Below are 22,987 nucleotides of genomic sequence, written 5' to 3'. Positions count from 1 at the left end.
CAGGCCTAGTGGAGGGATTTGCACCTCTGATGAAGCAGCCCATGAGTAGAATCCTACATGACATACAGAAGTGCACCACACACTGGGGACAAGGCATGAGCCGGGGCGCTGGCAGGACTGGGAAGGCGAGGTCAGGGTAGAGAGGACCCCCAGGGACAGGTCAGCTCGCCTGCGGCCATGATACACGTGTTGCTCAGGATGATGGGAAGCTGGGCGGGGGGTGGGGGGGTAGTTGAGGGGGAGAAGGCAGAACCTGGGTATTCCTTTCAGTGGAACACTGTCAAAGTATGTACACATGGAGAGGGGGGCGGGGCAGGGCCACAGCAGTTGTTCAGTCTAAAGGTGACAATGGCTTTCCATTGTGGTTGGCAATGGCAGATGCACCAAGTGGACAGATTCCAACAGTAGCACCAGAAGTTTCTTATTAACTGGACACGGGGAATGACAGAAGTCAAGAACAGCAGGGAGACTAATGAGAAAAAATTAAAAAATAAACATTAAAAAAAAAGAACGGCAGGGAGGTTCCTGGCTGCCCTCACTGAGATGGAGAGACTGAAGGAAGCCTAGATTGGTAAGGGGAAGTGTGATGCAAAAACTCGGATATGCCATCTGACATGCCCACTGGATGGCCAAGTGGGGATGTCAAGTAGGCAACTGCATGTACAAGGTGAAGGCTGGGGAGAAGCCCATCACAGCTGACAGAATATGACAGCACTTCATGACATCACTGGGGGAAGAAACCATGGAGCTGAGGACACTGTCATCAAAGCTGTACCTTAAATCACCAGGATGGTACCTGGGCAAGGTGGCACCTCCTTAGACTTGGAAGAATCTCTGTAAGCATCCCTTCCTATGTTATCACTGAAGTTTGGAGGTAGTCTTTCCATGCGGATTAACCAACCAGCAACTCCGACAAGTGCGTTTTGTTATTTTTTGTTTTTGAGGGCTCAGCACTACAGAGGGGTCTGAGAAGGGAGGAAGAAGGGAGGGATTCAGAAAAAGTAGGCAGGTCCACTGTCAAGGAACTTCCAAGGAAGCTAGGAAGTCACCACAGGAGAAGCTCACAGAGTACCTGGTGCACAGGATGCCTTGAAAGAGATGGTTAAAAACATATAATTAGGGCTTCCCTGGTGACACAGTGGTTAAGAATCCGCCTGCCAATGCAGCGGACACAGGTTCGAGCCCTGGTCCGGGAAGATCCCACATGCCGCGGAGCAACTAAGCCCGTGCGCCACAACTACTGAGCCCACGCACTGCAACTAGTGAAGCCCGCGCGCCTAGAGCCTGTGCTCCGCAACAAGAGAAGCCACCACAATGAGAAGCCGGCGCACCACAACAAAGACCCAACACAGCCAAAAATAAATTTTTTAAAAAACTGTAAAACAACAACAACATATAATTAACAAAAGATATGATAAAATCAAATGTTAAATTTGTGCTACAAACCATCTCAGGATGCTTTTGTGCTGATAGTTACAACCGGCTTTCCTTCCCAGCAAGCTTTACTACATTGAAACTAACAGTCTGCAGAGGCAAATTTTGAGATATCTGGGTCCAGCAATATTCACACAAAATAATATGCAAACCCCTTATGGCTGCCTCAAAAGGAGAACATCAGTATGTAACATTTGGGTTTTCAGTGTTCAAGGGGACAGGGGAGAAGCTTTGGGGCTCCTCAAGGTAAAAGGTTAGAATAGATATATCCCCTCACACACACTTAAAGCCACGATCCCCCCAAAAACTAACCCTCAACAGAAGGTAGGTTCTGGCCCACTAGCATGGAGAGACTACAGGACGTTTCCCCACTGGCCAGTGCTGGGAGATGGAAACCCCTCTCGAGTACTAGCAACCATGCACTAGTTTAATTAAGGTTCAGTAAAGGTTTAGGGCTCAAATTCCTACAGCCCCATTTGTCCAAGGCCTAGCCCAAACCTAGAAATTAACAAAACAGAAAGCAACCCCACCTAGGAGGGAATGAACCTCACACCAGGCTGCAAAGGACACCCACAGATCTACCAACACTGTAGAGAAGCTTAAAGTCCAAAGTTCAAAAACTAAGACTGAAAGATGATTAGACTTAAGAACTCCAGGTTACAGAACTATCAGAGGCTATTAAAAAAAAATTTAAAGCGACTAGAAACATAAGACATAAAGTTTACAATTAAAAAAAAAATCAAGAGATGGAACAAATTAGAGAGGTTAAGAACCTCAGATACAAGGATGAGGAAGTCCAACACATGTCTAATAGGCAGTCCACAGGAGGCAAATACAAAGAATAGAGAAGAGGGACTTCCCTGGTGGTCCAGTGGCTAAGACTCCATGCTCCCAATGCAGTGGGCCTGGGTTTGATCCCTGGTTAGGGAACTAGATCCCGCACGCATGCCACAACTAAGAGTTCGCATGCCGCAACTAAAAGATCCCGCGTACTGCAACTAAGACCCAGCACAGCCAAACAAATAAATATTAAAAAGAAAAAAAAAGAACAGAGAAGAAATATTGGAAAAATAATGGAGAAAATTTTAGAATGTAAAGATATTACATTTCCCTCCCCTCCTAAAAAGAGACAGAACAGGTGGCCAGGTGGATAATTTAATCTCCGTTTTGGTGTAGAACAGTGAAACCTCAAAAACGACCAAGACAAGAGCAGACCTTAAAAGCAACTAGAGAGAAAAGACAGGTTACCTATAAAGGAATACCACGAGACTGAGGGCAGACCATGTCACAGCACAATGCCTACCAGAGGACAATGAAATAACACCTATAAATTACGCTGAAGAAAGTTAACTGTCAACTTAGAATTCTTTATCTTAAAAAAAAATACATTTATTTATTTATTTTTGGCTGCATCGGGTCTTCGTTGATGTGTGCGGGCTTTCTTCAGTTGCGGCGAGCAGGGGCTACTCTTCGTTACAGTGCACAGGCTCCTCATTGCAGTGGCTTCTCTTGTTGCAGAGCACAGGCTCTAGGCACACAGGCTTCAGTAGTTGTGGCACGCGGGCTTAGTTGCTCCGCGGCATGTGGGATCTTCCCAGACTTGGGCTGGAACACATGTCCCCTGCATTGGCAGGCGGATTCTTAACCAATGCACCACCTGGTAAGCCCTAGAATTCTTTATCTTATTTAATATAATATACATTATTACTTATTCATTATGTTATTTTGTATTACTTTTTTTTTTTTTTTTTTTTTTTGCGGTACATGGGCCTCTCACTGTTGTGGCCTCTCCCGTTGTGGAGCACAGGCTCCGGACGCACAGGCTCAGCAGCCATGGCTCACAGGCCTAGCCGCTCCGCAGCATGTGGGATCTTCCCGGACCGGAGCACGAACCCGTGTCCCCTGCATCGGCAGGCGGACTCTCAACCACTGCACCACCAGGGAAGCCCTGTATTATTAATTATTAAATAAAAGAGAAAAAAAGAAAATAGGAAGCAAGAGAAGTAAAAGAGAAGCAATTTAAAAGGCAAATAAAGCACAAAATACAATGGAAGAAATGAATCCCAATGTGGCAATAATCTAATGTTAATACACTAACTAGCCAGTTACAAAATCCAGCTATAAGCTATTTAAGAATCCCAAACCATGAGGACATAGACATTGAAAGTAAAGGGATAGAAAAAGTACTCCAGACAACTACTAACCAAATTAAAGCTGGGCTATCTATATTATTTTCCGATAAAATAGACTGCAGGATAAGAAGCATTGCTAAGAACAAAGAAGGTCAAGAATAAAAAATTCAGTCAACTCTGATCATGTATGTACAGTATCTAATAATGTAGCTACAAAATGTATAAATAAAAACTGAAGGTTACTAGAAATTGCTATAGCCAAGATTACAGGGCAAGACTGACTCAACTCTCGGTAACATAGATTACGGAGATGAAAAATGCACAGAATATTAAAGCAAAGCAATTAAAACCTACTTTATTGGACTTATATAATCCTTTGCCCAGTGATTAGAAAGCACATTCTTTTCAAGTGTACATTGAACTTTTACAAAAACTGGTCAGGAGCTAAGGCCCCCCCCCCCAATTTTTTTCCAACAAATGACAAAAAATTAATAAACATTCTGTGATCATACCACAATTAATTAGAAGTCAAGTTAAAATTTAAAAAATCCTGGAAAGTTTAAAACTTGCTCCTAAATAACTCATGGGTCAAAGAAGAAATCTGAAAATATTTAGAATAAAGCAGTTATATATCCAAACTTGTAGAATGAAGCCAGAGTGTTACTTGAGACAAATCTATAATCTTAGTCATCATATTAGTGAAGAGGAAAATGTAAAAATTAGCTAGTCACCCTCTTCTAAAATTAGAAAAGCCACAGAATAAAACTAAAGAAAATAGAAATAAAGATAAGAAATCAATGAAGTAAAAGACATATACCACAGAAAATAAACTGAGCTAAATCTAAAAAGACTAGTTAGATCTCTGGCAGAAATGATCAATAAAAAAAGAGAATAGGTAAAAATAGGCAATACTAAGAATTCAAAGTGGGTCAAAAACTATAACTAAAATAGAGACTTTGAAACATCATACAAGAATTCTACTGAGAAAAGTATTATCAAAAACTTAGATGAAATAGGCAATTTCTAGAAAAGTAAGTTACCCAAACTGAGTCTGTTAGAAATGGAAAGTTTAAATAACCAACACTCTCCAATATTTGAAGAAACAAATATAAAAATCACAACAAAAAGGCAGGCCCAGGTGGTTTTGTAAGGAAGCCCCAAGAGACTGTCTTCCCAACTCACTTAAAGCCAGAGAAATTTAATACCTCCCAGACAAGGGTAGCAGGGGAAAAGAATATGTGAATTTCATCTAGGTACTTAAAAGCAAAAGCCTAAAATAATCTAGCAAACTGATCCAGAGATGTAAAAACAAATACGTAATATATAATGATAAAGTCAAGTTTAATCCAGTTATGCAAGGTGGTACAATATCAGAAAAATAAAGTAATTCACCACATTATTAGCGCTGGAACAAGAAGATCTGATCATCTCAAAAACATTCAAATGAAGAACATGATATAGATTACCCATTCCTGATAAAACAGGAATACAAGGACACATTCCCTAACTCCATGATGGGCACCTACCAAGAGTCCTCATTAGAAGCATTCATATTGGGATCATGAGGAAGGCTGGTTGCACTGAGCATTTTCTATTCAAACCTACACTAGAGATTCTAACCAGGGCAGTAAGGCAGGAAAATGGAACGTATGAGGATTGGAAACAAAACTGCCAGCGTGGGCTTCCCTGGTGGCGCAGTGGTTGAGAGTCCGCCTGCCGATGCAGGGGACACGGGTTCGTGCCCCGGTTCGGGAGGATCCCACATGCCGCGAAGCGGCTGGGCCCGTGAGCCATGGCCGCTGAGCCTGCGCCTGTGCTCCGCAACGGGTGAGGCCACAGCAGTGAGAGGCCCGCGTACTGCAAACAAACAAACAAACAAACTGCCAGCGTTCACAGACAATATAACTGTCCAAGTACAAGATCCAGGAGAACCTATAAATGCACTATTAGAACTAACTAAAGAGTTCGTAGGTTTTTTGGAAACAAGACCAGAACGCAAAATCAATTATGTTCCAGAACACCAGCAACTATTAGAAATAAATTAATGGGAAAGTAGAATTTATGGAGAGTATTGTAAAAACCTTTGTCAAAATACAGGAAAGACCAAAATAAGTGGAGAAATGCCACGTTCACCTATATAGGAAGACTTAATCATACAAAGTGCAATTCTCTTAGACTAGAAATTCAATGCAAATGCAACTTAAATCCCAAGAGAGGCATGCACATGTGTGTATAATTTTATAACCAGATTTTATACAATTTTCATTTATACAATATTTCTATATACATCTATACAAAATATTTAATTTATATGTATACAACAACTTTTATACAGAAGATCAAGGGCCACAGACAACGCTGAGGAAAACAAGGTGGGGAGGATGTGCCCTCCCCAATCCAAGATTTTCAGCTGCAGTAATTCAGGCAGTGTGTGCTTGTGCAGGAGCAGGTGAGAAAGCCCAGATGTGGACATATCAGACAGACTCATTAGAGGTGACCTCCTGCATGGACTACACAATCAATGCCTCCGGGAAAACTGATTATTTACATAAGAAAAACCTAAGTCCTTACCTCACACCACTCACAAGGCCAGTTAAGGCTTGAGATGCAAATACTGTGAGCGAACCCCCTCACTTCTAGATATATGCTACAGGAGCATATACAAGAACCACATCACAGCCAACAACTGTAAACAATCTGTCAATGAACATGGACAGACAAACTGAGGTGTGTAACCTAGGCTACTTACCCTCTGTGCTTTACCTACCTACCTGACAGGAACCCCTCCAAGCAGGGTCACGTTGATGGGGGTCAGGGGGCATCGCTGGGGCTGTGGGAGTGCTCAGGTCTGATACTCCCTCGGCAGTCCTGCCACCCTGTGGGAGACTGGTGCTAAGGGCGGGGGTGTGGAGCACAGTTTGCTCTCCCACACTGTGTGGTGCTCAGGTTTGGGCAAAGAGTATGCCTTCATCCTTTTTTTTTTTTTGCGGTACGCGGGCCTCTCACCGTTGTGACCTCTCCCGTTGCGGAGCACAGGTTCCGGACGCGCAGGCTCAGCGGCCGTGGCTCACGGGCCCAGCCGCTCCGCGGACCGGGGACACAAGCCTGCGTCCCCTGCATCAGCAGGCGGACTCTCAACCACTGCGCCACCAGGGAAGCCCCTTCATCCTTCTTGATAGCTGAAATATACTAGTAAACTCCTTCTGTGATTAAGCTTATTTATATGTAGCTATAAATATAAACTGTAGTGTCGACCCACGTTGACTGGTAGTGCATTCGAATACTGAACACCTAAAAACTAGGTTCCTTTCTTTGGCTCAGAGATAGTGTTTATTACCATATGTATGTTCAACTCAGCAGCTTTGTTCCCCCCAAACATAGTAGTACAAGTTCAGACGAGAGCGAAACAAATACCTGTGGTCCATGTTTTCCTTTACCTGGCTTGATTCTTTCTCCACTAATTCTATCAGCGTCACTTCTTTTCAGGAAGTGACAGAAAGGGTAACTTAGAATTTTCTTCAATGACATGTATTTCTCCATAACGTGAAAATAGGTAACAACTAAGTTTTAGCTAAGTCATGACAGGTGTCTCTAGTGCGAAGAGACTGTGTAATTAACACCACACCTGTCGTCAGGACACCTACGTTCAGAATCTTGCCAGATACTACTTGGGTCACCCTGGCTGGTTGCTTATGCTCTGACTTTCTACATTTCCCACCTCTATCAACTTCTGAGGGCTTTGTAAATTGTTAAAAAGATCAAGGAAGATAGTCTGCTCTACAGTAGGTATCCCACTGTTTGGGGATATTAGTGTTTAATTCCACTAAATGAACAACACATCGCCACGTTCCACTAAATGAATACTCTAGCACGTTAATTTTACAAATACTGAAATAATCAGCAATATCTTTCCACAGATGAGTAAAGAATAATATTTATTTAGAGCCTAAATCAAGAACAAGTGTCAGATAAATACACCTTATAACTCTTTTTAAAAAGCAGATGGGACAAAGGTTAGGTTCAAAAGAGTAAGTGAATGGATTTCCACAGAAATGAAATGAAACCACTCTATAGAGCCATGCTGGCCAATACGTCCTGGCGATGTGTGTCTATGGACACTCGAGACCTGGCTAGTTAGAACTGATATAGACCGTAAGGCTAAAATACACACGGGTTTTGAAGGCTTAGTACAACAAACACAATGTAAGACATCTTATTAATGATTTTATGTTGATTACATGTGGAAGTGATAACATCTTGGATTACGTTAAACAATATATTATCAAACTTAAATTTCACTTGTTTCTTTTTACATTTTAAAGATGGAAACCAGAAAATTTTTAATTATACATGAAGCTCTTATTGAACAGCAGTGCTATAGTCGGTTTTCCAAATCAAGGCAGAAAGGAATGTAACCTGACAAAAAGTTTTTATTAATAAACTTTATAAAACAGTCTTAAAGGAAGAAAATCTCAAGTCATTTTTTTTTTTTTTTTTTTTTGTACGCGGGCCTCTCACTGCTGTGGCCTCTCCCGTTGCGGAGCACAGGCTCCGGACGCGCAGGCTCAGCGGCCATGGCTCACGGGCCCAGCCGCTCCACGGCATGTGGGATCTTCCCAGACCGGGGCATGAACCCGTGTCCCCTGCATCGGCAGGCGGACTCTCAACCACTGCGCCACCAGGGAAGCCCTCAAGTCATTTTTTACAAATCTCCTGTTTATAATGAATAAATTTAGAGTAGGGGAAAAAATACAAAATGGGTACTTGTCTTAGTCACGAAAGTATCTCCTCTACCACAAACACCCAGGGGCACATGGTAGAGGGTATAGTCTCAAAGATCTGAGAAAGAAGTGGCCAAGTGTAGTTTACAGTATTTCCAAGCACTCTAACAACCCATTAAAAAAAAAACGGCAAAAGATACAAAAATCTTCCATGCAAATGCAGGAAACATTTAATTTGTACAAAAAAAATAGATTTGAAGGTAGGATGAGACTCTTTCACCTCTCAAATTGGCAAAAATAAAGTATGAGGACAGAAACGGTGTGAGCATACTGGTGTGGCTGGAAGAAGAATAACTGAGTGACCTTTCTGAGGAGCAATCTGATTACACATTGTAATTTAAAATACAAATTTTGGGCTTCCCTGGTGGCGCAGTGGTTAAGAATCTGCCTGCCAGTGCAGGGGACACAGGTTCGATCCCTGGTCCGGGAAGATCCCACATACCGCGGAGCAACTAAGCCTGTGCACCACAACTACTGAGCCTGTGCCCTACAGCTCGCGAGCCACAACTACTGAAGCCCGCGAGCCACAGCTACTGAAGCCCGCGAGCCACAGCTACTGAAGCCCGCTCGCCTAGAGCCCGTGCTCTGCAACGAGAGGCCACCGCAATGAGAAGCCCACGCACCCCAATGAAGAGTAGCCCCAGCTCAATGCCAACGAGAGAAAGCCCGCGCAGCAACTAAGACCCAACGCAGCCAAAAATAAATTAATTAATTAAAAATAAGGAAATAAAAGTGAAGAGAAATGTTTCTGTGAACACTAAGTTTACCACATTGAAATTTTCAACAAAGCCAGTTTGCTTTAAAAAAAAATGTCAGGTGAAAAAAAATCTTAAAACCCTCAAGGAATCCTGTGTTCTAACTGCTTTATTAAGTGTCTTAAATTCTTGATCTGATGGTGAATGTCCTAGATGACGTATTATATGAGCTTGGTTTATGCAAGAAGAGATTATGTAGGATACAGTCAGCAGACACTCAAGTACACACAGCCCTGCATCAAATGATTGGTGAATGAGCAAACGTCCCCAACTACACCACATACCCAGTATCCGTGTCAATAAAGGGGCAGCTCTATGTTATACCAATACGTAACCCGTGGTGTTAGAGAAACACGTTTGTCTATGCAAAAATAACTCTGGAAGGACACTCAGGCCACTGAGGACACAGAGTTCTGTGAAGAGGAGAAAGAACAGGAGCACAGAGTCGGGTACTGAGAAGTGTCAGGGCCACTGACACTGTTAACCCTCCTACTAGAAAACCGGTAACAACCAAAGAGGGGAGGAAGAGAAAGACAACCTAGCTCTGGCTCCACAGGGAGCCAAGGATGGGAAGCAGGTGGGCAGCAGGGCCCTCATCAGCATGGTGGTGCCAGACTAAGGTGAACGCACAGAGGCCAACTCCAAGCAGACACGAAGCACCCTCTTGGGATGAACTCTAGCTACTGTGTGAAGAAAGAATTGTGGAAATGCAAGAGCAGAAAAACTGAGAAATAAAAAGCTGATGAAGTCTGGAAGTAACCACAAATTCCCTAAGGAGGAGACTGACTGGATAAACCATGCTATGTCCATGCAACAAAATAACAGGCGGCCTAAGAGGCACGCATGGCAAGATCTCCATGCACTGTTACGCATGGTCTCTAGGGACAAGGTTAGTGAGAAACGGTGAAGGAGGCAGGAGGTGCAGAGTAAGCTACCTAACTCCAAGAAAGTGTCGGAAACACCAGTGTTACCTATGTCTGCTCGTATTTGCAAGAAGAAACAATGGGAGGCAACACTGGGAGAAGAAAAGGGAGGAGGGACAGGGATGGACGCAACTCATCTGAATATACCACTGAGTCCCTCTGCCTTTAGAACCACATATATCAGAGAAGAACAAACTCTAAAAACAAATATGTCCTGCTTCTCTGTCTTAATGGTGTTTACATGGTTGGGTTCAGTTAACATTTATGGCTCAACGAATTTTCACTAAGGATTTGCATAGTTCTCTGTATGTTTATTATACTTCTTTAATACTTTTAGTAAAAAAGATTGAAATGAACCTAAATAACAATGTCACAACAGTGGCGCAAGCATCAGAGAAAAACATAACTTTAAAACACAGTAACTTGACAGTATATTCCAAGTGGGATATAATCTAATAACATCAGTTACTATTATGCTAAAAATATTTTATGTTGTAGGATAAGGTTAATATCCTTAAAAAACAATTTTCAGCATTAGCAAAAACCATGTAGATTTTTATTTGAATTGGAAATATCTATACTCATGATCGGTTCCTAGGCCTGTCTGCTACAAGAAGCAATGCAGTGGCACTGGGCACCCTGAGCACACAGACTGTGGCAATCAACACCATTCCCCACTAAAAGGAACCAGGCTCCTTGGAAAAATAGCTGAGTCCAGGTCACAAGATGGGACATCTCGCTGTGGCAAAGAGCAAGGAAGGAGTCACAGACTAACGGGGTCACGTCCAAAGAACACAGAAGCCAACCAGGGGGAACAATATAAGCATCAAAAATTGGCTTCAATGGGTTGAAACACAATTACATGCACATCTACAAGTTTATAATACTAGGAGAGGAAAGCAACAAAAATGCATTGTTGCTTTGGAAGTTGCTAGTCCAAACATATTCTAAATATGAATAAAGCAAAGAAATCATTTCTCCTTTCTCTTCAGGAGGAATTGTATTTTAGAGTAACCAGAATTGATCAGGGAAACCTTCTTCATGTAAAAATGCCAACAAATAAATGTAGAAACAGATAGCCAGGTACTCAGTCCTGGAACCTGTGAATATTACAAATGAGTAAGAGTTAAAGTTAAGAATATTGTGATGGGAAGATTATCTTGGATTATACAGGTGGGACCTAAATGTAGTAAGTATCCTTAAAATCATGTGCTTTAAAGATGGAGGAAAGGGCCGCAAGGAATGCAGGCGGCTTCAAGAAGCTGGGAAAGGCAAGAAATGGATTCTCCCCTAAAGCTTCCAGAAGGAAGCCCTGCTGACACCTTGACTTAACCCCAGTGAGACTGGTTTCAGCCAAGTGTGTGGTAATTTGTTACACCAGCCATAGGAAACTAACACACCAATGAAACAGTGAATATAAGCAAAATGGCTATTAAGACCCTTAGATAACTGGTTGATAAAAAACTTTATAATGAGGGACAGAATCAGCCTTCAGACACTTCATTCATTGATCACTTGTAACATAACGAAGAGAAAGACAGCCAGACATTACGCCTCCTGGTATAATGCAAAATGAAGTACACAGCACAATCTATGATGTGTTCTTGACACCCTCCCTACACCAGCTTTGCCAAAACAAACAAACAAAAAACCCCAAACCCAAAACAAATAACCACCCCCCAAACCAATTAAGCATCTAAACCTAGCTACCAGTTTACAGAAAGTATGAGGATCAGAGGAATATACCACATGCCACCACAACAATACAAGCAACCAAATGCAGAATGTGGGAAAACTCCCAGCACAAATGGCCCCGCTGCTTTCATAAACAAGAAAAGGGATTGTTACAGATTTTAAAATTGTTTAGATTTTTAATGCAGTGTGGACACTTTCTTTGGGTTTTCTTTGACTCAAACAAACCAAGTGTAAAGACGTATTTTATGACATTTGGAGAAAAGTGAACACAGAATAGATACTGGATGATACTAACAAAATATAGTTAATTTTGCTAGGTAAAATTTCTTTAAAGCCCTCATCTACTGAAGATACATGCTAAAGTATTTACAAGTGACATGAAATGTGATATTTGCTTTAAAATACTCAAACTCAAAATTAAAAGTATGACAAGTGCAGAACAAGCAAGGAAAGATAAAATAAAAATGGCAAAATGCTGACAACTCTTAAAGTTGGGTGACAGATATATGAAATATCAATATTCTCTCCTATTTTGGGATATGTTTGAAGGTTTTCCTAACAAAAAGGTGTAAAAAAAGAAAAAGATCAAAGATCACTACTTATCAGGGCATACAGGATGCTACCAAAGCTATACTCTGAGGATGAATCAAACTTGTAAACTTTATTATAAGAAGAAATGAACATAAATGAGCTAATCAGCATTCAAATCAAGATGGAAAGAGAAAATCAAAGAAAGTACATGGAATAAATAAACGAAGAACCGGTGAAATAGAAAACAAAAACTAACAAAATACAGCTGGTGTGGTCAATCAAAACCAGAATCAGTTTCTCTGAAAAAATAAATTAAAGAGCAATTAACTCTTTCAAGTCTGATAAAGACAAGGAAAGAGCACACAAAGAATACAAGTGCACAATGATATAATATTATCCTTGCCTGGTACTGAAATAAGAAGTGTTATAAATGGCAGTAATTATATCTTCTGGTAGTTCCCAAGGAAGTAGGAGCTTCTTTGCCCCATGAATTATTTTTGTATCTCACCGGCATCAATTGGGTTCTGAGCCCATCAGAGGACCAATAACTATAGTCAAGGGGCCAAGGGGATGGAATATGTCTATTAGCTACAGCCAATCAGGGTCCACCCACGCAGCTGGGCCATTTCAACCAAAACACATGGCTTGTACATGGTAAAAAGGGGAGCTCCCCAGAGGAAAATTAGGGCACTGCTTTGCCTCCCCAAAACAATGAGTGGGTGCTGCAGAGAAAAGAGATTATCAACTACAAAAGAGTTTACAAGCATATAAAATTTTAAACAAAACACCAGCACAGTAAATCCACTCTAAATTTAGAGAATAAGGCACTATGACTAAGTAGGTCTGTTCTAGGGATGCAGTAAGGATTCAATATTAGGTAACGTGTACATCTCACATTTATAGCTCCAAGGAGGACAAAAAACATATATACATGACTGACAGATGGCCATTTAAACACATCCGTCTGACTGATGAAATTCAAGCATCTATTCCTTGCTTCCCATGGAATGTAACTTCAGGAATAGAAGGAAATGGCAATACGAAGAGTATTTCCCAGAAGTAAAATGTATCTCAATTAGTGAAAGGCCAAAATTATCCTATTAAAATAAGTAACGAAACAGCAAAGATGTCTACTGCGGTCACAGACTGTCAAACACACAATCTAAGGAGAAATAATTAAGCTAACACACAAATGCCACTATTTGCAGATGACCATCTGTCTAGAAAACCCCTGTACTATAATGAAAAGCTAGGAAAACTGAAGGGAAATTCAGTGTTAGCAAAACAACACACACACTAGATGCCTCAGTCATGGAGCAGTTTCATCATCCAGGACACTCATCACAGAGATGTCTGTTTCCGTGCCCCCGCCCCCGCAAGTTCATCTACACCCTCAAGGAAATGCCAAATAACATCTGCGGTAGGCTAAACAATGGCCACTCAAGACATCAGGTCCTGATATTTGGAATTTAAATGTTACCTTACCTGGAAAAAGTCTTTCCAGAAGTGCTTAAAGATTACCCTGGATTATCTGGATGGGTCCATTACAAGTGTCATTCTGAAAGAGAGGCAAAGAGACAACACAGAGGAGAAAGCTTATATGAAGGTGGAGGCAGACACTGGAACACACAAGCCAAAGAAAATGGGAGCAGCCACCAGAAGCTGGAAGGGGCAAAGGACAGTTTCTCCCCTAAAGCCCCCAGAAGGCGCGTGGCCCTGCCAGATTTTAGATTTCTAGCTCCAGAACTGTGAGAGAATAAATTGGTGTTGTTTTAAGCTACTAAATTTGTGGCAATTTTTCACAGCCCTAGGAAACTTAACACAACGTCCCCGTAGGTTTTGTTTTTCAATATATACACTGTAAAAAAGATTCCCAAATTCACCTAAAAATAAAATTGTTCTAGGTTATTTGGAAAAAAGAAAAAAAGGGGGAAAAAGAAAAAACATTCAACCTGAAGTTAAGTAAAGCACACCATAAAGCAACAGTAATTAGTACTTGGTGGTTTTTGCTAAAGAAAAAGAAAAACTCATGTGTATCTATGAGTTTAGCATTTGAAACAAGTGCCATTTCAAATCAGCAAGGAAGGATAGACTAGGCAGTAAACAGCGCTGGGCCCATTTGCAATCCATTTTGGGAAAAATATAAAGGTTGATCCCTACCTCACACCATACACCAAAATAAAATTTCAGCTGGATTAGAGATCTGGCCATAAAAAATCAAGCCTTGAGGAACTCGAAGACTGGGGAGAAAAACCTATGATTTGAGGGTGCAAAGGCCTACTGATAACACAGACTGTAGACATCACCAAGGAAGATACTGACTCATTTGACCCTATTAGAGCTTAAGAATTTTGTACAGTAAAGGCTACCATATAGAAGTTAGGACACAAACAGAGTTTTTCTCTGGTTGGGAAACATCTGAATAGACTAGGACCTATCAACACACAGTTCATGGAAAACTAAGACATACGGCACATAAACCCATGAACAGGTGTGTTCATCTTCATTCTGCCCTTATACTATGAGATCTACAAAGATGAACAGAAGTGATGCAGATTTTGAAATGGTGAGGAAAATTGGCTTCTCTATCGTTGAGAATGGGTAACATTAGAATGCAATTTAAGAACACAAATAATCGGGCTTCCCTGGTGGTGCAGTGGTTAAGAATTTGCCTGCCAACGCAAGGGACACAGGTTTGAGCCCTGGTTCGGGAAGATCCCACATGCCGTGGAGCAACTAAGCCCGTGTGCCACAACTACTGAGCCTGTGCTCTACAGCCCATGAGCCACAACTACTGAGCCCACGAGCCACAACCACTGAAGCCCGCCCACCTAGAGCCTGTGCTCTGCAACAAGAGAAGCCACTGCCATGAGAAGCCTGCACACCGCAACGAAGAGTAGCCCCTGCTCGCTGCAACTAGAGAAAGCCGGCGCACAGCAACGAAGACCCAACACAGCCAAAAATAAATAAAATTAACTAATTTTTTAAAAACCCACAAATAATCGACATACCCATAATCCAATTCAGTGATAACACTCCAAAGAACCTACTCTCCAGAAGTACCTGCACAAGAACACAGAAGGCATAGGCATAATAGGTATAAGAAGGCTCACAGAAGCATAGTGACATGCAAAGAACTGGAAAAACACAACTGTGCACCAGTGAGATAGTGGTAACTAACTACACAGTGACGCATCGATACCATACAGCAGGCATCACCAACAATGAAGCGATGGCTCAGGTAACAGCCTCGAAAGGGCAAAAAGACAGTGCACAGAACTTTATTTCTAGAAACTGGGATATGAGTTCCACAAAACGGGGTGTCCACATACCTAGGGTATCAGAGGCTGAGTGAGATGAAGAGAGCAGAGGGCACCTGTGCAGAAGAGGGGGCAGCAACAGGAGACTGGGAACACACACAGTGACTAATCAAATAAGTAAATATATAAGGGACACTGGCACCTAGGATTGTCACTGTTGGAAAAGGGAGCTACCAATTCAGAAAGGGAAAGACTGGAATGAACCCTGTGGTATTAGATAGAAACCGAGGTTCTGAAATGAACTCGTGCCTTTCAACATACAGAGATGTAAAAAGAAACGTGTTGTAAATACACAGGCATCTGTATATCTGTGTGTGTGCATGTGTACATGTATGTGCACACACACCCACACACACACACTCCATCTCTGTCCACTAAGAGGGCCTGAGTGCATTAACACCCCGACAACAGCCCAACTGGTGCCCACATTCTGCTTCTCTGAGTACCAACGGTCGTAAAATGGAACCGGGCCTCCTCAAAGAAAAGGCTGATTTCAGGTCTGGGGCAGGAAAGCATTGTACATGAAGAGCCCAGAGTACCTTGCTGTACCAGAAAGCAAGAAGTATTAAATGAATAATGGGGACTTATCCAAGCCAGGACACAGCAGCTGGCTTTAAGGGGCTCCCACTGGCCAAACATGGGAAAATACGAACATCAAAATAAATAACGATAATAAAAGATGACAGCCAACTGAATAAAATGGGAAGCTCTTAGCCTGCACTGATATAAATGAGCAAATCGAAAGTCTGATAGGAACAGATACTTAGTTTCAAAAGCACCTCCCCCCACAGTATACTTATTAATCACAAAGACTTCAGTGGAGAAGCCTGGCAGACACCACCTTTATCAAGTGAGCCAAGCGGGCACCACTGGTAACAGGACAAATCGAAATCGCGCACCATCTGATACAATGCCAAGAGAAGAACCCAGCACTCCTTCTGTGCTATTCCAGCTGAAGATGCAAAACCTGAATCGAATCAAAAGGAAACAGACAAACCCACTCTGAGGGACACTCTGCAAACTAACTGCTTGTGGTCAACAAGTGTCAAGGTGAGGAGAGTCAAGGTAAGATAGGGCAAATGCTCCAGTGTAGGAGAGACTAGAGACCTGACAAGGAGTGTCAACACAGGGCTGTGAACTGGGTCTTTCTGGTGAGGCGTGAACTGGTCTGAAGGTAGCAAAGTATTCATGTGTGTGAGCGGTTGTACTAAGCATCTTGTTTGCAGGAAACACACTGAAATAGCCAAGGGTGATGAGGTTTCATGTCCCCAAGTTACTTGCAGGTGGTTCAGAAAAAAGTGATTTGTACCATACTTGAAACTGCTCTTAAAGTATGAGAGTTAAAAAACATTTTTTTTAAAATAGAGGAGAGTACTAGTTTTGTAATTAGAAAAAATAAATGCCTTAACTTGGAAATAAACACATTGAGGTAGGAGGGGGTGGCAAATGACAGTGACCATCCAACTCCAAGTCAAACCCAAGTTTAATAATGTATATCTGACTATGAGTTCACCTATTCACAGCAGGGCACTTCTCACTCACATTTTATGGAGCATAACAAAGTTTTACCTAAATTTTATAATATTGTGATGACACTAAAGCCTGTTACACATCATTTTTTCAAAGTTCATGAAAGCAGATTTTTATTTTATTTAAATTTTTAAAAATTTTCTTATTTGTGATTTATCTATTTAACTACCTATTTAACTATCTATTAATGTCTATTTATCTATTAACTTACTTATCTATTTACTTACCTATTTATCTGTTTACTTATCTATCTATCTGCATGTGGAACTTCCCCAACCAAGGATCAAACCCGTGCCCCCTGCAGTGGAAGCATGGAGTCTTAACCACTGGACCATCAGGGAAGTCCAAAAGCAGAATTTTAAACCATCAGACAGTGTCAAGAAAGCTGCCGACAGCACCACGTCAACATGCTGAGCAGCACACCCCAAATGACGTCAGGGTCCACAGCGGGACTCCCCGCCGGCTCCTGCAGAGGAGGAAGGAGGCCTGCGGGAGAGCAGAGGTGCTCCGAGAGCTTTTCAGACACCACAAGCAGAAGGAGCACAAGGGACGTGCCCATCTGAGCTAGCCACCAATCACAGACTGTTCTCTGGGCAAGAAGCAAAACTCAGAGACACCAGCAGCTGGAGCCAGCCATGCCACGTAAGGGACCGTGGCCCAAAGAGAGGGGAGCGATATTTAGGCTGGGCAAAGAGACTGACCACTCAATCAACAACGGCTTAGGGCTTCCCTGGTGGCGCAGTGGTTGAGAGTCCGCCTGCCGATGCAGGGGACATGGGTTCGTGCCCCGGTCCAGGAGGATCCCACATGCCGCGGGGCGGCTGCACCCGTGGGCCATGGCCGCTGGGCCTGCGCGTCCGGAGCCTGTTGCTCCGCGGCAGGAGAGGCCACAGCGGTGGGAGGCCCGCGTACCGCAAAAAAAACCCAAAAAAAGCACAACGGCTTAAAAGAGAGAAAAACCCTCACATACCCCTACCACTTCAGGACTGGGGTGAGGAGATAACAAGACAAGCAAAGCTACCTTTGTGAATTAAAACAGTCCTATAAGAAGCCTTCTAATGCATATCCAGTAAGTTCTAAATAGCCTAAAACCAAAATCATACACCTTCAATAAAGCCATATACCAACTGACACCAAAACCCTAATTACTATACAATCCTGTGAGATTTTATGGAAATTCCCACAGATCACCACTGAATCCTTCACATGCCATTTCTTCCTTGAAGATTTGGTCCTAACACTACCCACACAGTGTGGAACCATCCAGAAGAAATCAAGGGCTGGAGGTGTGTGTAAACCTCCAACTCAGCGGCATCTCTGGCAGGTAGGCATACCTGAAGCCCCAAGCAACCAAGGACGAGAAGATGAGGATGTCACGCGACGCTGCTCCAAAAGCAAAGGCATGTCTCACGGGTCAAAGGAAAGCCAACCCGTGTTTTCAAAGATCAAAAAGAGAGTGTTGCCTTTCCCAGTAGCACCATCGCTTCCTCCCTGCCCAGTCTTTCAGAAAAGAGCTACACTTAGCCCAATCTCAAGGGCGCACAGTGATCATCTCCAGCACCTGTGAAATTAAGGGATCGCTCCAAACGGCACAAGCCTGATGGGTCACCTGGTCTGGACGCCCCAGAGGCCGCCAGGCTGAGCTTAGGAGCCAAGGGGCCCTGGGCACAGGCCGCCTGACAGCACTGCTGAGCTCACTGCTCTGGCGACAAAGGCAATACAGCACTTTGGTCTCAGGGGCAGGAGAGTCAGCTCCAAGCAAAAGCAAATGTATCAAAACGGAAGCCTTGTTTCTACAGAAAAAAACTGTATTCTTCCAATGGATCTCACACACACAGATTTAAACCAGTGCTATAAGAACACCTAACTAATCTTACACTTATGAGAAAAAGTCAAAACAGTCAATATAATTCAGTAATTCCATCTGAAAGGTATTTATAAATGAGCTAAGTATTAATAAAATTAGAAAGCATGTCACATAAAAGTGAAATGAACAGTAACATACAAAATAAAACCGATTAGGATAACGCATCATCCTTGATTTTGTTCGCGCCTGACCTGTCATCACCTAACACCCTATGTCCAGGAGTCAGTGCACCATCTCAAGTGAGGGAGAAGTGAATTTAAAGTCCCACCCAGACACCTCGAAGCCTTCTATTTATAAGTTACAGGACACCACCAAGTTAGAGTTAACACGGTTCATAACTGTCAGAATGGTACATCAGAAAGACAGGAATGATCACACAGAGCCATCCTTTCCTCTTTTATTACTCTTTCTTAATTTCTAAAGAAAAAGTTAAAACAAGGACGAAAACTTTCAACTCTGTATATCAAGGAATGAGAAACCACACCCTGTATACTGAGAAGGGAGCCCTGAGAGGCAGAGCCACTTCTCAACAAGTCACTCACCTCAACCAGAATTTCAAAAACAGCAAAACATGCCAAATACACGACATCCTTTCAAAAATTATTTCTTCTAACTCTACAGTTGCACGGCTTTCTCTTTCCCTCTGGCCTCTGCTGGTCCTGAGGGGCCCGGCGGTCAGGGCGTGTTCGCCAGCTTCCATTTCCCCCAAGGCTGTCTGCTGTGGTAACCTCCTCAGGAGCGCAGCTCTCTCCAGAGCCTCCTGATGGAAACCTCCTAAGAGGCCAGAGTAGTTGCCATGCAGGCCGTTGCTACCAAGGCACCAGCATGAAGACTGCTTTCCCTCCCCCAGGAACCATCCACCCAGAGGTCTGTAGGATGACGAGGGGCAGGGAGCTCGGCACTACGCCCCCTGGCGCCTGACCCTCGTTAGTCCAAGAGATTCCTGACTCACAGCGCCCGCCCTCCCAGTCCCCTTTCACTTAACTCCAGTCACCCAGGCCAAGCGATGCACAGGCCTAACGGGTGGTGCACAGAACTTCCCTGGAAGGGCACAACAGGTTATGCAACAGAGATAACGCTGCACACTGAACTGCCTCTGGCCAAAGGTATTTCCTTCCTCCAGAAAGAAACCAAGAGCAGTAGCACTGGTCCAGCCTGCACTGTGTCTAGAAGCTTAAGTGCCGTTAATGACCTTACAGCTGGGAAGACAGTGTATCCTGCCCGTGGACAGAGCTGGGACTGCTACGCAGAGTTCTCCCTCAGCCAGCAGAGCGAGGCCAGCTCAACCCACGCCCCAAAACAAGATGCTAGAAGCTTAGAGAAAGGAATCATGCCGATAAAGGTGAGACAGCATAGAAAACAGGCAGGAGGACACTTGGCTTCCCAAGCATCGGTGAGCCCCACGGTACCAAGCTGCACTGCCACAAAGAAGGCCCGTGCTCAGCATGCTTCCGGATCTCAGCAACGTGCCGGCCAAGCACATCCAAGCCTCTGGAGAAAGCTGCACTACAAAACCATCTGTGAAGGCCACAGTCAACGGTGGTTGAAGAACACAAGAGCAACAGGTTGAGATGTGGCCTGCAGACTGCCTTATTTCTGTGTCCAGCACACCCCTCAGAGCCTAGAAAGCTGCTCTGGCTTGCAGCAGCCCATGGTAATTCACCAAGAGGCAGGAAAGACAAGAGTCCAGAATCAACACTGTCCTGTCTGTTCATCCCCTCCAAACACACAGGGCACCTGCCATAGCCAGGACACCCTGCTGCGCCAGGGGGTCCAAAACAAGAACAAGTCTACCAGTGGCTTATCCTGTAACCCAGATGAAGGGTGGGGCAGGTAAAGCTAAGCAGGGACTTACCCCACCAGACCTGTGTAGTCATATGATGATGTCACGGAGGCAGCCAGAGGCGGTGGAACTGGGTTGCTGCGATAGGAAGATGGAAACACCAGTCCAGCAAGAGTGAAAGCTGACCCCCTGACGGTGGCTGAAGACTGACCGACAGCAGCCGTTTACAGGTTACTGCAGAGATGGGCCCTGAGTGCTCAATGGCTTTAGGTCTGGAACTCTGATTTGTTCACTTCCTTCCGGGAAACCTACTGACAGATATGTACTTGGTGAAAAATAAATGCCTGATGAGGAATCAATGATATTCAAAATTCTAAGAGACACAGACCAATTTTAGTGTGTTTCTTTCAGGGTAGAATATCTATCTACCTTGCTACAAAGGCCTGGGTGGCCCCGCTCCTGGACATTATATCACCTCTGGATCCCAAATTTTAGAGAAACTCTAGAGATGCTGAGAGGAAACACTAGGTAAATTGTCAAGGCTGAATGTTTAAATGTGTGAACTGAAAATGAGGACCAAGGCAAGGAAAAAAGAAAATCCTGACTTCTCTGTGCCTCTGTCTCCTGTCCTGCAAAAGGGAGCTGACGTTAGTATCGGGTCACTGAGAGGATTATGAGAGTCTACATGCAGCGCTTAGCCCAGGCCTGGCAGAGTAAGCCTGGGGAGAACTTTCTGTGACCATGGCCCTCCTCGGTATCCGTGACAGCCACGAGAACTCTGGCAGTGCAGGCAGTACAGCCGTACCTCAGCCGCAATTGCCAGTGGCCTCACCCTACCGGGCTCCACTCTCCTTGACTGAAAAATGGGGCCTGTGACTGCTACATCCTAGAGCCCTCCAAGGACAGAGCCGGTAAAGCAGGACTTCTCAACCTCACTGCTGCTGACCTTGTGACCAGGCAGTTCTTCCTTATGACCACACAATTCCTCCTTGTGGGGGCTGTCCTGGGGACTGCAGAACGGTGAGCACCTCTGGCCTCTAACCATGACATGCCAGCAGCACTCCCAACTCATGACAACCAAAAATGTTTCCAGATATTCTGGGGTGGGGGTGGGGGTGTAAGATCACCTGGTTGAACCATTGCTGGAAGTAAAGGTCATGATGCCTGGTGTGTAGGAAGCAACAAAAAAAGCTTTAATAGGCCAGGCTTTCTGTATCACTCGTGCATCCTTGAAACAGATCACAAAACGGGATGCTGTGTGAGTGACTATTAGCTCCAGGTGTCACCCTTCCAAGTTGAAAAACTAAGTTTCTGATAAACTGAATTGAACAAGGGCGGGGGCGGGGGGGAACGCTGGGAGGGGAGGGGTAAAGGGAGGGAGGAAATGAATGAAGGAAAGGAAGGAAGAAAGGAAACAAACCACCTCAGAGACTCCTTTCCTATCTTTGAGAGGAAGAAGCTGAAGTCCTACAGATCAAGAAACACTCAAGGGCTTCCCTGGTGGCGCAGTGGTTGAGAGTCCGCCTGCCGATGCAGGGGACACAGATTCGTGCCCCGGTCGGGGAAGATCCCACATGCCGTGGAGCGACTGGGCCCGTGAGCCATGGCCACTGAGCCTGCGCGTCCGGAGCCTGTGCTCCGCAACGGGAGAGGCCACAACAGTGAGAAGCCCGCATATGGCAAAGAAAAAAAAAAAGAAAAAAAGAAACACCCAAAATCACAAGGCTGATTAAGAACAAGTTTAAACTGAAGTACATACAGGTCTCCTGACTCCCGCTCCAGTGGAGGACTACGTTCCCCACCTGAACAAACATCTCCACCCTCTGCCCTGTCTGGTAGAAAGAACCAATGCCTAAGACCCAAGCACCGCTGCATGTCTGACAAAGTCCACAGCCAGGAACGTCTAAGAATAGCAATTCACACAAATAAAAGGCAAACCTGAGAGCGCTTTCAGAAAAAAATCCATCCTAATTGCTCAACGGCACTTGCTACCTAACTACTGGTTTCTGCATCAGCAACTTCCTGCCTCTCCTTGACCTAGATGAGGGCTGCTGTTCCAGCTGTGGGGTCTCAGGGCACAGATAAGCCTCCTGAGAGGATACTGCACCCATGGCAGAGCCTGGGATGGAATGGGCAGGGGCCATGGGGACTACATTCATACCAGTTTTATTAACTGATAGTATGAATACGATAATACCGTCAACCAAAGAATGATCTTTAGCATAAAAATATTGTA

General features: G+C 43.9%; 1 protein-coding gene across 4 annotated transcripts in view; it reads right to left on the bottom strand.

Annotated features, from left to right (window-relative positions):
* Positions 1-22,987, bottom strand: part of HDLBP (high density lipoprotein binding protein) — a 67,197-nt gene that overhangs the window by 38,383 nt on the left and 5,827 nt on the right. The window contains exon 2 of one of the 4 annotated variants that reach the window (XM_073807000.1): positions 13,737-13,809. The exons of the other annotated variants lie outside the window; for them this stretch is intronic. The gene's annotated coding sequence lies outside the window, so the exon portion shown is untranslated. The remainder of the gene's footprint in view (positions 1-13,736; positions 13,810-22,987) is intronic. 4 annotated transcript variants of the gene reach the window in all.

Source organism: Tursiops truncatus, chromosome 7 (genome assembly GCF_011762595.2).
Source record: "Tursiops truncatus isolate mTurTru1 chromosome 7, mTurTru1.mat.Y, whole genome shotgun sequence".
In the NCBI taxonomy this organism is placed as follows: Eukaryota; Metazoa; Chordata; class Mammalia; order Artiodactyla; family Delphinidae; genus Tursiops; species Tursiops truncatus.
The sequence above is the reverse complement of the archived record's forward strand: the minus strand, read 5'-3'. Positions and strand labels throughout refer to the sequence as shown.